The sequence below is a fragment of the Heterocephalus glaber genome, unplaced genomic scaffold (genome assembly GCF_053883595.1).
Source record: "Heterocephalus glaber isolate CG9 unplaced genomic scaffold, H.glaber_assembly_v1.0 deba00001600, whole genome shotgun sequence".
Taxonomy (NCBI): Eukaryota; Metazoa; Chordata; class Mammalia; order Rodentia; family Bathyergidae; genus Heterocephalus; species Heterocephalus glaber.
The window spans coordinates 4,371,349-4,385,251 of NW_028258372.1; the positions used below are offsets into that span (position 1 = coordinate 4,371,349).

General features: G+C 34.6%; 1 protein-coding gene across 10 annotated transcripts in view; it reads right to left on the reverse strand.

The window, feature by feature from the left end:
• The window catches only part of Akt3 (AKT serine/threonine kinase 3), a 259,832-nt gene that overhangs the window by 58,096 nt on the left and 187,833 nt on the right, over positions 1-13,903 (reverse strand). The gene's annotated exons all lie outside the window — the stretch shown is intronic.

Below are 13,903 nucleotides of genomic sequence, written 5' to 3' on the forward strand. Positions count from 1 at the left end.
CCAGAGGAAAAAAAATATCCTTCATTAGAGTATGTCTTCCCCTCGCTGTACTACTGCTTCCCTCTTCTAAGGCCTAGGTATGGAGATGTTATTAAAACAAATGAACATAAGTATGGACGTAGCATTTTTAGTTAATCTACCTACATCTGATTTCCAAGAAAGGACTGCTGATTTGCTCAAACTGATTTACATGAATTTGTTACTCTACAACTGTTGATCCATCCTAACTCTAGAAATAAATTCAAAGTTTCAGTCAACATTTTTGACGGTGAGAAACCTTAAGGCTCAAAGTTTTTAATCTACTCTAGTAACACCTAAAATGGGCTGAGAAGCTTCTATAATTCCTGCTATAGTTCTCAATCTATATCCTTTTGTTTTCAATAATATTTAACTGTAATGCCAACCTTTTATCTTATGATCACTTAAAACTGTAAGTCAATTCATTTTGTAGTTAACCACTATTCCATCCAATAGGCCACAATATTTCCTGAGTGCTCACTGTGACCAAGCATCCAGCCTCTGCTCTCTACTTTAAGAATCACAAATCATCAGCCCTCTTCTTCATTCAACAACATACATGAAGATGGGGGAGTGTCAATAACTATGAACTGACTATCAGTCTTTGTTTAAGTATTTCACTATATTAAGAAATCTTCCAAGAATAATGGAATATTACTTATAGTGTTAAGTACAATGCCAGGTAACATGGCAGGTATTCAGTACATACATGTGATTAAAGGACAATAAACTAGTTACCATACCCTAGACTACCATGTCTTCAAATGAATCAGTGACTCATAAGGCTTCTACAAAACTGGTAAGAGATGTGCTCTACACACAAGAAGTCATAATTTCAAGTAAGATAAAATAGATTCCCTATACGTTCTGAGAGACAGAGAGAGAGAGAGAGATTATATTAAAACTAAAATATTTGGCAATCTAACCTTTAATGCTTCCTACTATATTGTTACAGTTCACCAAATCTATGAAGGTACTGATTGAGATTGCATTACAATGCTATGTAATACAAAGAAACAAACAAGTTATTAAAACCATATCATACTATGTATTATAAAAACTCTCACTACAGAAATATTAACTGTATCTAAAAAATGCTCAAATATAGTATGTTAAAGATCAAATCAATTTATACAGTCAGGAATATTTTTTAAAATTCAGTTTACATAGGCAGACATGTATTATTCATGTATTACCGTCCACATAAGGACAGGGAGTAGAAAGAAGCATGGGTCATCAATAAACCAATTTCTAAAAATTTGTAAGTTTGAATAATTTCCACTATTTTATATAAAATATTAGTAAGTGATGAATAAAGCTCTGATGTCTATGTAGTTATGGCAGTCTTCTAATGGGACAGAGATAGTGATGAGGTTTCTAAATTTTCTTAAAAGTATGTCAAGTCTACTGCTCATCCACTTTACAAAAAATATAGATCCTTCCTAAATTAATATAATATATTCAGAATTCTAGATCTTTATTTAGATCATGTATCTTCAACTTGTCTGCCAGCCAATCTTTATAAAAATATCAGCTAAAAATTTATATTTAAGGGGAAGATTTCTATTTATTTCTCAACCCGTTGCCATCTGATGTCTACCCTTGCTACTTTACGGGATTTATTCTTGTTAAGCTAACGAACCACCTCTTAATTGCCAAAGTCAACGATCTATTCAGTCTGCATCACTTCTTGCTGTTCTGGTGCTTAGGGTATCACTACTCTCCTCCCTTTCTTGAAACATGTTTCCTGGCTTTAGTTAACGCAACTCTCATGATTTTCCTTCTGTCTAGATCATCCTCAGTTTCCACTTTGGCTTTAAACCAACTCTCCAATTCTGCATTCATTTAGAGAGCATCAATTATTTTAAAGTCACTCTGTTGGACACTGGGAAGAGAAAGAGAGGGGATACAATGATGATTAAGACATAATCTTATTTTTACAGCACTGATTGTGGTAATGTTCTCCCAAGTGCATACTTATCTCCAAATTCAAGATGTACACATTAAGCAGGTATAGCTATTTATTAAAGTGGTTTAAGAAAACCATTCCCTGCCATTATGACTTCTAATCCAATGAAGGAAGACAGTTATGATAAATTTTGTAATTCAGATATTAACAAGGATTTGGAAGCAGATTATACTGGAATGATTTGTAGAGGCATCATAGATAAAATATATTTAATTTAAGTTTGGGAGGATGGGCTTTTCACAAATGGAAAATAATAAGGTAAAACCAAAAAAAGATTACTCCTCTAGCATAGCCTAGCATAGTACCTATACATAACAAATAATAAACCTTTTGCATTAATTCTAAAGAGAAAAAAAATGGTAAGGAAATACATTCAGGGCAATGACAGGATTTAAGTGAAAAAGAGGTCTCAGGCCTGTAGGACCTTGACCATCATAATATGATCTTAAATTTTATTGTGTAAATAAGCAGTGTTAAAAGGTTTGGCACAAAGAAGAAAAACATACAAAGAAAGAAAGGCAACAACAACAAAAAAGACTAATTTTTAAAAGACAACTGTGGCAGCAGTGGGAGAATAAAAGGTTCTGGGACAACAGTCAGGTTAATTCATAAAGTGCAACATAAAAAGTTATTGAACACATACTTAGTACTAGCTGTTGTGAAAACCTATAGACATGAGAGAAAATGGAAAGATTTTCACAAGGACATCACAATCTAGTAAGAATAGATACATATTCTACTAATGCTATGACACTGACCACAGAACAGGGAACAGACTTAAAGAATAAATATCTTTGGGAATGTCAAAAGTTGCATTTGACCTTGATGAGAACTTCTGAGGGATATCACCAAAGATGGCAGCAAGATACATTTCAGAAGACTCAATACTGGTTTGTACCAATTGGGTCAAGGCAGACATCAATAATGTGGAGGTTTCCCTATTGTCAGCTAAGTAGGTGTGGCTGCCAAGAGTATACTGGAAAAGAACAGGAAGGGAGTAGAAAAAACACTGAGTTTTATTTTGATCTGTTGAAATTTTAAAAAGCATTTGATAACATAGTTTGAAACTATGGGTCTCAAGATACAGAAGTACACATGGAAGTCACTTATACAGAAGAAATTTTTAAAACCAAAGAAGCAAAGTATATACTCTAAAAATTCATAAAGAAGTGAAAAAAAGAATTACAGGCAGAATTTTAGGGCACTAAGACTTATAGCAGGAAAATGAGATGGAGTACTAAAAGAAGTACAAAGCAAGCCGAATATAATATCTGAAGAAGTTACTGGGACCTGGGAATTTCAGGTCATTTGTTAGCCTCCAAAAAACAGATTTAAGTAGGTTCAAATGAATGTGGAATAGGGGTAGAAATGGTATGTGCCCGCTTCAGAAAAAATGAGTGAGATGAACCAAGATATTATTTAACCAAAAGATTTACAGTGCAATGTATTAAACAATACTTTCAGGAAAACTTCTACCTGAAAAAACACGTTAGTCCTAAAAATACCCCCTTTCTATGTAGGAGAAATTTCTGATATATTATTCAGAAAGAAAATCCCAAGAATAACTCAGAGGTTTCACTGATGAGGAAAACATGGATTTTGAGGGCAGTGAAGTAGACAGTGCTTACAGGACAGGCCATGGAATACTAAGCAATGCATCACAGTGTTGAGCCTGAGGAGGACAAGGAGAGAAGGACTGGGGAGTTGCAAGTCTAATAATTCCTAGCACTAACACAGAGCTGAGAGACTTTCGATTTCTAAGCAGTGAGAAAAACAATCATTCCTGAACAGTCAGACATTTAGTAGAGCTCTCAAAAGAGGGTAAAAGCTAGCTCTACACTGACAAAGTTAACAAGACTAGAAAATATCAATTACATTTGCAAGTAAGAAAGTAGAACAAACCTTACCTTTCTTTGAAGCAAGAAAATAAAATGTAAAAACTTATGTAAAATTCAAATTACTTAACATATGCATAAACGATGAAAAGAAAACTATGAATTGAGAGAAAAATTTATGACCGTATTATATAAGCAACTAATATCCAAAATATATATGTAATTCTTATAGCTCAATAGCAAAAATCCAAATAAACTGGTTAGAAAATGCACAAAGGATCTGAATATACATTTTCCCAACAAAGACATAAATATGGCTAACAGGTACATGAAAATTGTTCAAGATTACCAATCATCAAATAAATAACAATCAAAACCACAATGAGATATTACCCTACACTGTTTAGGATGGCTATTATCAAGAAGGCAAATGATAATAAGTACTAGTAAGGTGTGAAGAAAGAGGACCCTCGTGCACTACCAGTGGGAATGTAAACTGGTAAATTGTACAGAGGTTCCTCAAAAAGTTAAAAACATAACTACAATATGATCCAACAACCCCACTTCTGGGTATGTATCTAAGGGAAACAAAATCTGGATCTCAAAAGGATATCTGCACTCCCATATTCACCAAGCATGATTCACTGAAACAAGGGTGGAATGCAGATATACCTATTCTAAGGGGTAGAATAACTTAAACATCCAGTGACAGATGAATAGATAAAGAAAATATAGTGTACATAGACATAACATACATGGTGCAATATCAGTTATAAAAAAGAAAAAAAATCACAACATTTGTGACAACATGCATGAACTGTGATGGCACTGTGCTAAGTGGTATGAGTTAGAGAAAGACAAGTAATGTTTGTGTAGAATCTGAAACAAGTATTAGTACAGTGGTCATCAGCCGTTGGGGATGGTGGTAAAGGGGGAGATGCTGATCAAAAAGTATAAACTTTCAGTTATAAGTTTTAGGGATCTAATGTACAGCATGATGACTATGCTTAACAACACTGTAATGCATATTTGAAATTTGCTAAGAGTGGATTCCAAATATTCTACACACACACACACACACACACACACACACACACAAGCATGCACGCATGCGTGCATCCGTGAGACGAAGGATGTATTATTCATTACTTTGGTGGTGGGAACCATTCCACAATACATACATGTATCATATCATCATATTGTGTAGTTTAAATTTATATAACTTCATTTGCTCATTATAAGTCAATAAAGTTGAGAAAAAACAAATTTTTGAAAACTGCCCCAAAAGAGATGATGTAGAATGTAACCAATAATTACTGGACATAAATACAAAAAAACAAAACAAAACAAAAAATACCAACAACCAAGAGAAAAATCAGTTGTTAGAAACATACCTACAAATGAGAGAGATGATGGAATTAACAGGCACTTACATTAACACACAAAATCAATTCAGAGAAATAAAAACAGAAAAAAATGAGAATTTAGAGATAATACAATATCTGAAAAAATAAACTCAATGGAAATGACAGATTAGACACTGAAAGAAAAGATCATGGTACACAAAACTTGAGAAAAAAAAAACTACAGAAATTAAAACTAGAAAAAAAAGAAAACAGGCTCCATGACCTATTAGATATTATCAAGGAGTATAACATATATGCAATGGAAGTCACTGAAAGGAAGTGAAAAGTATTTGCAAAATAATGCCTGAAATTTCCCAAAACTCAATAAAAGTGACAGGTGCACAAATTTAAGTGTCTCAAATTCCATCAAGATAAAAATTCATACATGAATGAACACTTAAAACACTGTTGGAGCACATTGAAATTAATAGAGAAAAATAAAAAGAGAAAAAGAAAGAAAATTTAAAATATCCTGAGAAAAACACCACTTTACATACAAAGTAACAAACTGTAAAATTCCCCAAACTTTTTCTCAGAGACTATATCACAACAAGAACAATGGAATTATATGTACAAAGAACAAAAAAGGCATCATAAAATAGTGGAGACATCTATAAAATATGAAGGTAAGAGATTTCTGCTTTGATCGGGATTGAGTAACAAGAAAGCAAATTTACACTTCCTCCTTCAACAATCAGAAAACCACATAAAGTAAATGAAACAAGGATATTTAACATTAATTATGAGGTCTCAGAGAAACAGGAAAAGAATAAGATGATAGTTAACGACTGCTCAGCTTGCTGGCTGAAAGAACACTCAGCCTGTAGCACACTCAGGCAAAGAATCTCCTAGGATCTCTGAGTTAAGAGTACAGAGTTTAGGGCTGGGAATTTAGCTCAGTGGTTTTACCGCCTGCCTCGCAAGCAGAAGGTCCTGAGTTCGATCTCTGGTACCAAAAAAAAAAAAAAAAAAAAAAAGAATACAGAGTTCAAACACTGGGGAGATCTAAATATGTAGCTATAATCCATGGAGCAGATAACCATATAGCAAAGAGATTCAAAGATAGACAGGTCCAAGAATCTTCAATGGACTGCCTTGGAGTCTTATTTAATAGGGTATGTATGTAAGGAAAATACTAAGGCCAAGAAAGGATCAGATGAAACAATCACTAACATAAAGAGCCAGAGAAACTTCACTGTCCTCACCAGCCAAAATGAAAAAAGGTACTGAGAACTATGGAGTTTAGAAGAATGTCAAGGATATTGCCTCAGCTGTACAACAGTACTGGTGCTACAGGCTATTATAGATTACAGTAACTAAGCTTACAAGCAAACTTTGAGCCTGATGTGGTGGTACAGGCTTGTAATGTCAGTTCTTTGGGACACTGAGGAGGAAAGGTCACAAATTTGAGGCCAATCTTGGCAACTTAGTGAGACCCTGTCTCCAAAACAAAACAACCAGAAAAACACAAACTGGGTGTAGTGTTGTATGCTTATGGTCCCAGCACTGGGGAGGCAAGTTTCAGGCCAACCTGGGCTACACAATAAGTTTAAGGCTATGCTGAACTACATAGCAAGACTGCTTTAAAACAAAACAAAACAAAACAAAACAAAACAGCTGGAGTTGTAGCAACAAATAGTTTGAAAGGATTACAAAAGAATAAACAAGGCCTAAAAGCATATTTTTTTGAATTCTAAAACATCTAGTATCCAACAACCTAAATGTAATATCTGGCATCCAATAACAAAACTCACCAGACATAAAATAACTAGGAAAACAAATTTTATAATTTGAGAATAATCAATGAATAGCACACTCAGAAAATAACACAGATGGCAGAATTATAATACTACAATTATACCCAATATTATATTGCACCCATGTACAATATAATCCAAAAGTTACACAGGTAGAGGAATATAATATATTAGGAAAGAAATGGAAGATATAAAAGAAGTCCAAATCAAATTTCAAGGAATGAAAAATGTGTGTGATGAAGATATATTAACTACATAGGATTAACAGTATCTTAGACACTGCAGAAGAAAGCATTAGTAAACTTGAAGATGCAAAATAAAAATAAAAAGGGTTGGGGATGTAGCTCAGGGGTAGTGTGCTTCCAATTCACTCCCTAGAATCAAAAACAATACAACACAGGGCCAGGGATTTAGCTCAGTGGTTTCGTCGCCTGCTGCGCAAGCACAAGGACCCAAGTTCGATCCCCAGTACCAAAAAATAAACAACAAAAAAACCCAATACAACACAACACTGGAAGGACTGGGGATGTAACTCAGTGGTAGAACACTCACCTAGCATGTAGGAGGCCCTTGATTCAATCCCTACCATCACCAAAACAAAATAAAACCAAAGCAAAACAACAATAAAAACCCTTAAGGGAAGGGAGGAAAAGACTGAAAAAAACAGGCACGCTAACATATCCATTTATGTAGATTCTTAGGATAAGACAAGAGAAAAGAGAACAGGAAAAAAACAAATACTTAAGGCAAATCATAATTAGTTGAAAGAAAGTGACAGAAAAATGCTTAAAAGTAATCAAAGAGAAGAGAAAACAAAGTACAAGGAACAAAGACACAGAATTCTTATGAGAAGCTATATAAGCCAGCAGAAAGTGGACTGACATCTTTATAGTACTGAAACAGAACCAACAAATCAAAATTCTACAAAATTCTGAAGGAAATGCTTTAGGCTAAAGGAAACGGTACCAGATGAAAAATGAGATCTACACAATGTAAAGAAAAGACTGGAAATGGTAACTCTGTAGGGAAATATAAACAAAAGCTTGTTCTGATGTTTTTGGGGTTTTTTTGGGTACCAGAGATCGAACTCGGGTCCTTGAGCTTGCAAGGCAGGCAGGCAGCTTTCGAAACCACTGAGCTAAATCCCCGGCCCTTTCTTATATTTTAAATCTTTTCAAAAGATAATTGTTTAAGACAACAATAACAACGATTTGTGGTACTTGTAACATGAAAAACTAAAATGCAACAGTGCAAAGTTTGAAGGGGAAAATGAAAGTGTATTGGTGAAAGGATCTTAAGATATATGTGAAAGGGTAAAATAAAATTTGAATATAAAATAGGCAAAGTTAAATATGAGTTTTAGGACAAGAAGCCCTAAATGAAAACAGCAGTTCCCAAAACACTCACTGGTGAATTCTACTGTCTCTTTAAGGATGAAGTAATTACACTTTTGGGCAAACACAGAAACTAAAAGTGGAGGGAATACTGACAACAGAAGCATGAAGCTATGCATTATCTTACTAAAAGCCAGACAAAGTCATCACATGAAAAGATGAATACAGATCATTATGCCTAATGATCAAAGACATAGAAATCTTAAAACTTTACCAAATTAACCCCAATAATATACAAGGATGACAAAATATGATGGCAAAGGGAGGGCTAATCTCAGGAATGAAAGATTGACTCAATATCTGAAAAAGTGTTATTGTACCAAAGGAACTACCTAAAAAGGAAGGACCATATGACTGTACCAGCTGAGGCAGAAAACAGTGTCAAGAAGAACCAATGTCCATCGATGGTAAGATTTCTTTAAGAATAGGAGAGAACTTCGATCTCTGATGAAGGGCATGCATGAACAATTTATAGCTAACATCACACTTAATAAAAACTGAATCCTTTCCCTCAAACATTAAGAACATAACCAAGGTGTTCACCACTTCTATTCAACTTACACTGGGTGTGGTGGTGCATACTTGTAGCCTGTACTTCCAACACTTAGGGAGCTGAGGCAGGAGGGTTGCAAAACTAAGCCTAGACTAGACAACGTACAATTTAATGACTCAGTGACTACGTTTAGATGTCTTAGCAGCTCATCTCCAACTCAAGATCAGTTTGAACAACTTAGTGAGACCCTGTCTCAAAATTTCAAAAATTTTGGAAAACAAGGAATGGAGGCCTGCTCATGTGCTGGGGACATAGCTCAGTGGTAAAGCACGAGTTCTATGTGTAAGGCCAAGTTCAATCCCTAGTGTCGCACACACACACACACACACACACAAACAGGTTGCTCCAGAGAAAATGATTTTAATCTCCCAATCTAATTCTACAATTAGAAGTTTATATTAAAACATTTCATTAAAATCATATTTAAAGATTAAATGTTACTAGATTCTTCGTTTGAAGAATAAAAAATATTTTTAAAGGGCCATTAATTCTCAAGGAAATAACTTCAAAATATTTAAATCTATTATGATATATGTCTGTCTTTATAAAATGTTTTAAATATCAATACAATAAAATAATAAATAATAGCATTTTTTAGCCTTTGGAACACTACGCTGTAACAACCATCACAAAAGCCGCACATTGCTATCACTGTATCATAGTTGTGTATATTAATTATAAATTACTGCTATCACTGTTATAATAAGCATTATTTTTTAGTACTGCTTTTTCCTTGGCAATAGTAATTTATAAGCATTGTATCACTTATTCCACACTTATTCTTATAAGACAGGCACTATTGGAAATGTGAAACTTGCCTAGCATCCCACAGGAAGTGGCAGGACCCAGATTCAAAGGTCAATTGGCTTTAACGCATACCACCCTTTTATTATCCTTGTACAGTTTCTACTATGAGGCTAAAAATGAGTAAATCATTCCATCAAGAAATCTTCTCTCAAGTCTCTTTCACAGTGGGCTGGTATAAACTGCACGCAAGCAGAGGCTTGTCTGGAGTCAAGCCATCTCCCCATGCACAGAAGTGGACAGGTTTTCAATCCAGCCTTGGAAAAGCCTGTGCAGCTTCAGCCGGGTGCTCAGGTGTCACTCTCAATGGGCCAGCTGGCCTACCTGTCTGTCTGCCTTCCTCCTTTTCTTTCTTTTTCTCTCTCTCTCTTCTTTCCTTTCTTTCTCTCTCTTCTCTTTTCTTTCCTTCTCTTTCTTTTCCTTTCTTTCTTTCCTTCCTTCTTTCTTTCCTTCCTTCTTTCCTTCCTTCCTTTCTTTCATCAGCTCTCCACATACACAGTTCCTTTCTTTATACTCTCTTCCTCATACTCTTTGCCATCAAGCCTCAAACTCAAGGCTACTTCCTCAAAGAGATCATTCAATTTATAACAGGTTTCCCAGTATTATTTCTTATGCCATGGTACTTTGTTCATTGCTACTATAATAGCAGATTTAGATTTATTTCTGCTTTATTATATTATAATGTGCATCCCCTGGTAGGAGTCATGACTGTTTCATTCACCCTACTGAACTTTATGACTACAACAGAATAAGCTTTTGATAAGATTCTGAATGAATAAACTAACCTTATTCGGAGACTATATCTATGCTTTTTAGTTCAAACGTCCCTCTCGACCTATACAGGAAAAAACTTGTGGACAGATCTGACCATTGTCTTTATTACAGAGATGAGTCAAAAGCTATCAAACTGTATACTTTAAAAATGTGCAAATTTACTTATAATTTATCATCATACTTGAGTAAGGCTATTTTATCAAAAAGAACCCGAAGACTGTTGCAAAAAATGCTAAGAAAAGTTACAGCTATTACCTTACTAACACAAAAGATTGAGGAAGTTCTTCACATAGAAGGAAAAGGTAATAAAAGAATGCATCCATACAAAGGAACAAAAAACACTGGAAATAATGACTAATATAAAAATTTGTTTTCTCATTTCACTTTTTTTTATCTGAAAGATAACTGATTGCCTTTAGAAAAAAAAAAAATAACAGTGCAGAAGTAGAATGTCTGCCGAAAACAGCACCAAAGACCAAAGGTAGGAAAAGATACCTATCTCTTAAAAAGGATCTTAAAATACAAGTCAAGTGATACCACATTAGTTTGAAAATTGTAATGAGAAAAGACGTATTCTAAACTTCAAAGCTACCACTATACCAACAAAACAAAGAAGCAGGGCTAATTCAAAGAAGCAAAATATAAATAAAATACTACAAAAAAGTCAATACAAAGGAAAGGAGGATATTTTAAAATAAAGAACACAAGTAAACACAAGAAATAGTAATATTCAATCCAAACTGTATTTATGGTAAATGCTCTAAGAATTCTAAAAGGGCAGAAATTACCAGATCAAATTTTTAAAAAGGTATAACCTAACTATAGGATGCTAGAGGAAAATGAACAGAGGAACACAAAATCCATAATTGTGCTTGGAAATTTCAACCTAACTCTCCCAATATTTGATAAAGTAGACAACATTACATCATCCAATAACTTGATCCAATTGGCATCTGTAATGGCTTGTGCTTAGACGTCCCCCACCACCAAGCCTCATGTGTTCACAGGTGGGGCTTTTTCAGAGGTGACTGGATCTAGAGCGTGTGACACTGGGATTGATTCATGGTGCAATGCTAGGCTCAAGGGCACTAGGATTAAGAGTGTTAGGGCCGGTAGCCTGGATAGTAAGATATACGGGACAGAAAGAGCTGTTGTTCTCTTGTTGCTCTGTTACTTTCTACCCACCATTAACTGTTTTCTCTTCTGCACCTGTCTGCCATGCACCCTGCCTTCGAGCCAGCCGATTATGGGCTGAAACCTCTACAAACTGTGAGCTAAACAAACCTTTCCTCCTTTAACTTTAGGTGTCATGTATTTTGTCTCAGCAAGAAGAAAAGTAACCAAGAACCAAGCACCCATAGAACACTCCAGCCAACATAGAATATACATTCTTCTAAGTATACATAGCACATTCAACACAGAATATATTCTAGGTCGAAAAGCAATTCCTAATAAATTTAAAAAGATATAAGCCACACAGTATGTTTTGTGAAAAAGGTAAATTATACTATAAATTAAAAAAGAACAATATATAGAAGTCCCCAACAATTTGGAAATTAACACAAATAATCCATTGATCAAAGAAAACATGACAAGAGAAATCAGTACATTTGAGAAAAGAGTAACAGATATAACAAAAAAAAAATGAAATCATGAATGACATTTAAAATATGCTACAAATATTAACAGAATTAAAAATTGGTGTCAAGAAGGAAGTTTACAATATTAAATACATCAGAAAAGAATAAAAAAGATTATGTTGTAAGTTTCCAAATTAGGAAACTACGAAAAGAAAAACATTAAATCCAAAGTAACTAGAAGGAAGGAAATACTAAGAGCAAAAATCAATGAACTAGACAGGAAAAAAGTGCAAGCTACAGCTGATCTTTGAAACTATCAGTAGATTGTTGAGATGGGAAGGGAAGCTGAAAAAGAAGGGAAAGGGGAGGGTGAAAGAGGAAGGGGAAGTAAAAGTGATCAAGATGTGATATGTATATGTACAATTTCCCATGATGAATGTTAATAATTATGTATCACAAACATATACGAAGAAAAAAATGAAACTATCAATAATCTAGATGAAATGGATACATTTCTGGATATGTACAAACTTCTCAAGAAGAAACAGACTAATGCATGATCCAGTGTTTTTTTTTCAAAATTTGAATCTATTATTAAAAACTCTTCCGACAAAGATAACTTTTGATACCACATTAGACTGGTGGACAGGGGCTATAGCTCAGTGGTAAAGTACTTGCCTCGAATGTGTAAGGTCCTGAATTCTATCCCCAGGACCACCCAAAAAACAAAACAAAAAAGGCTGGTAAAAATTTAACAGGAAATAGAAGAATGCATTTTAGGAAGTTAGCATTACCATGAATCTAAACCCAGAGACATCATTCCTGGAGAGAAGTGAAAAAGACACCTATATGATGATAATTTTTGGGCAGCACTAGGAGTTGAACCCAATTATGCTGTACCACTGAAATACATAACCAGCCCCTTTTATTCTGAGACAGTGTCTCAATAAGTAGCTGCAACCCTTGGTGCCGTGATTACAGGTGTGTACCACTGTGCCTAGCTAAGACTTAAAAATTCTTAAAACTGAACAAAGTGAGTGGGATGTGGTAGTACACACTTATAATCCTAACTACTTGGAAGGCTGAGACAGAAGGATCCTAAGTTCAAGACCAGCCTAGGCAGCACTCCGAGACCTTATCTCAAAATAAAAAGGGCTGAGAATGTAGTTTAGTGCTAGACTGCTTGCCTAGCTTACACAAGGCCCTGGGTTCAATCCCCAGTAACGCAAAAGAACACACTGAATCCAACAATGTATCAAAAGGATAACATATTGTAATCAATAAGAGTATACATTAGCAATAAAAATTTAACATTCAAAATCTAAACAATGAAATTCAAGATACTAGTAGGATGACGATAAAGAACCTTATGACCATCACAATAGTTACAGAAAATCCTTTGATAAAATTTAATATTCTACCACAAATTTTTCAAATAGAAAGTTCAGCAAACTAGGAAAAGAAGAAAATTTCTCAATTTGATAAAGGACATCTAGGAAAAATTCACAACCAAGCCGAGCTTGGTCAGACACACCTGTAATCCCATGTACTCTGAAGAGACTGAGGTAGGAGATTCACAAGTTGAAGGCCAGCCTGAAGGCCTCTCACTTGGTAGACCTTGTCTCAAATTAAATTTAAAAAGTCTGGGAATATAGCTCAAAGTTAAATGAAAAAGGTCTAGAGTAGAGCACTTACATAGCGTGCAAACAGCCCCTCTATCACCTCCCAAAATATTCTGTAGCCAACAGCATACTTAATGGTGAAAGTATGGATTCTTTCACTATAAAATCAAGTACAAGACAGAGATATCTTA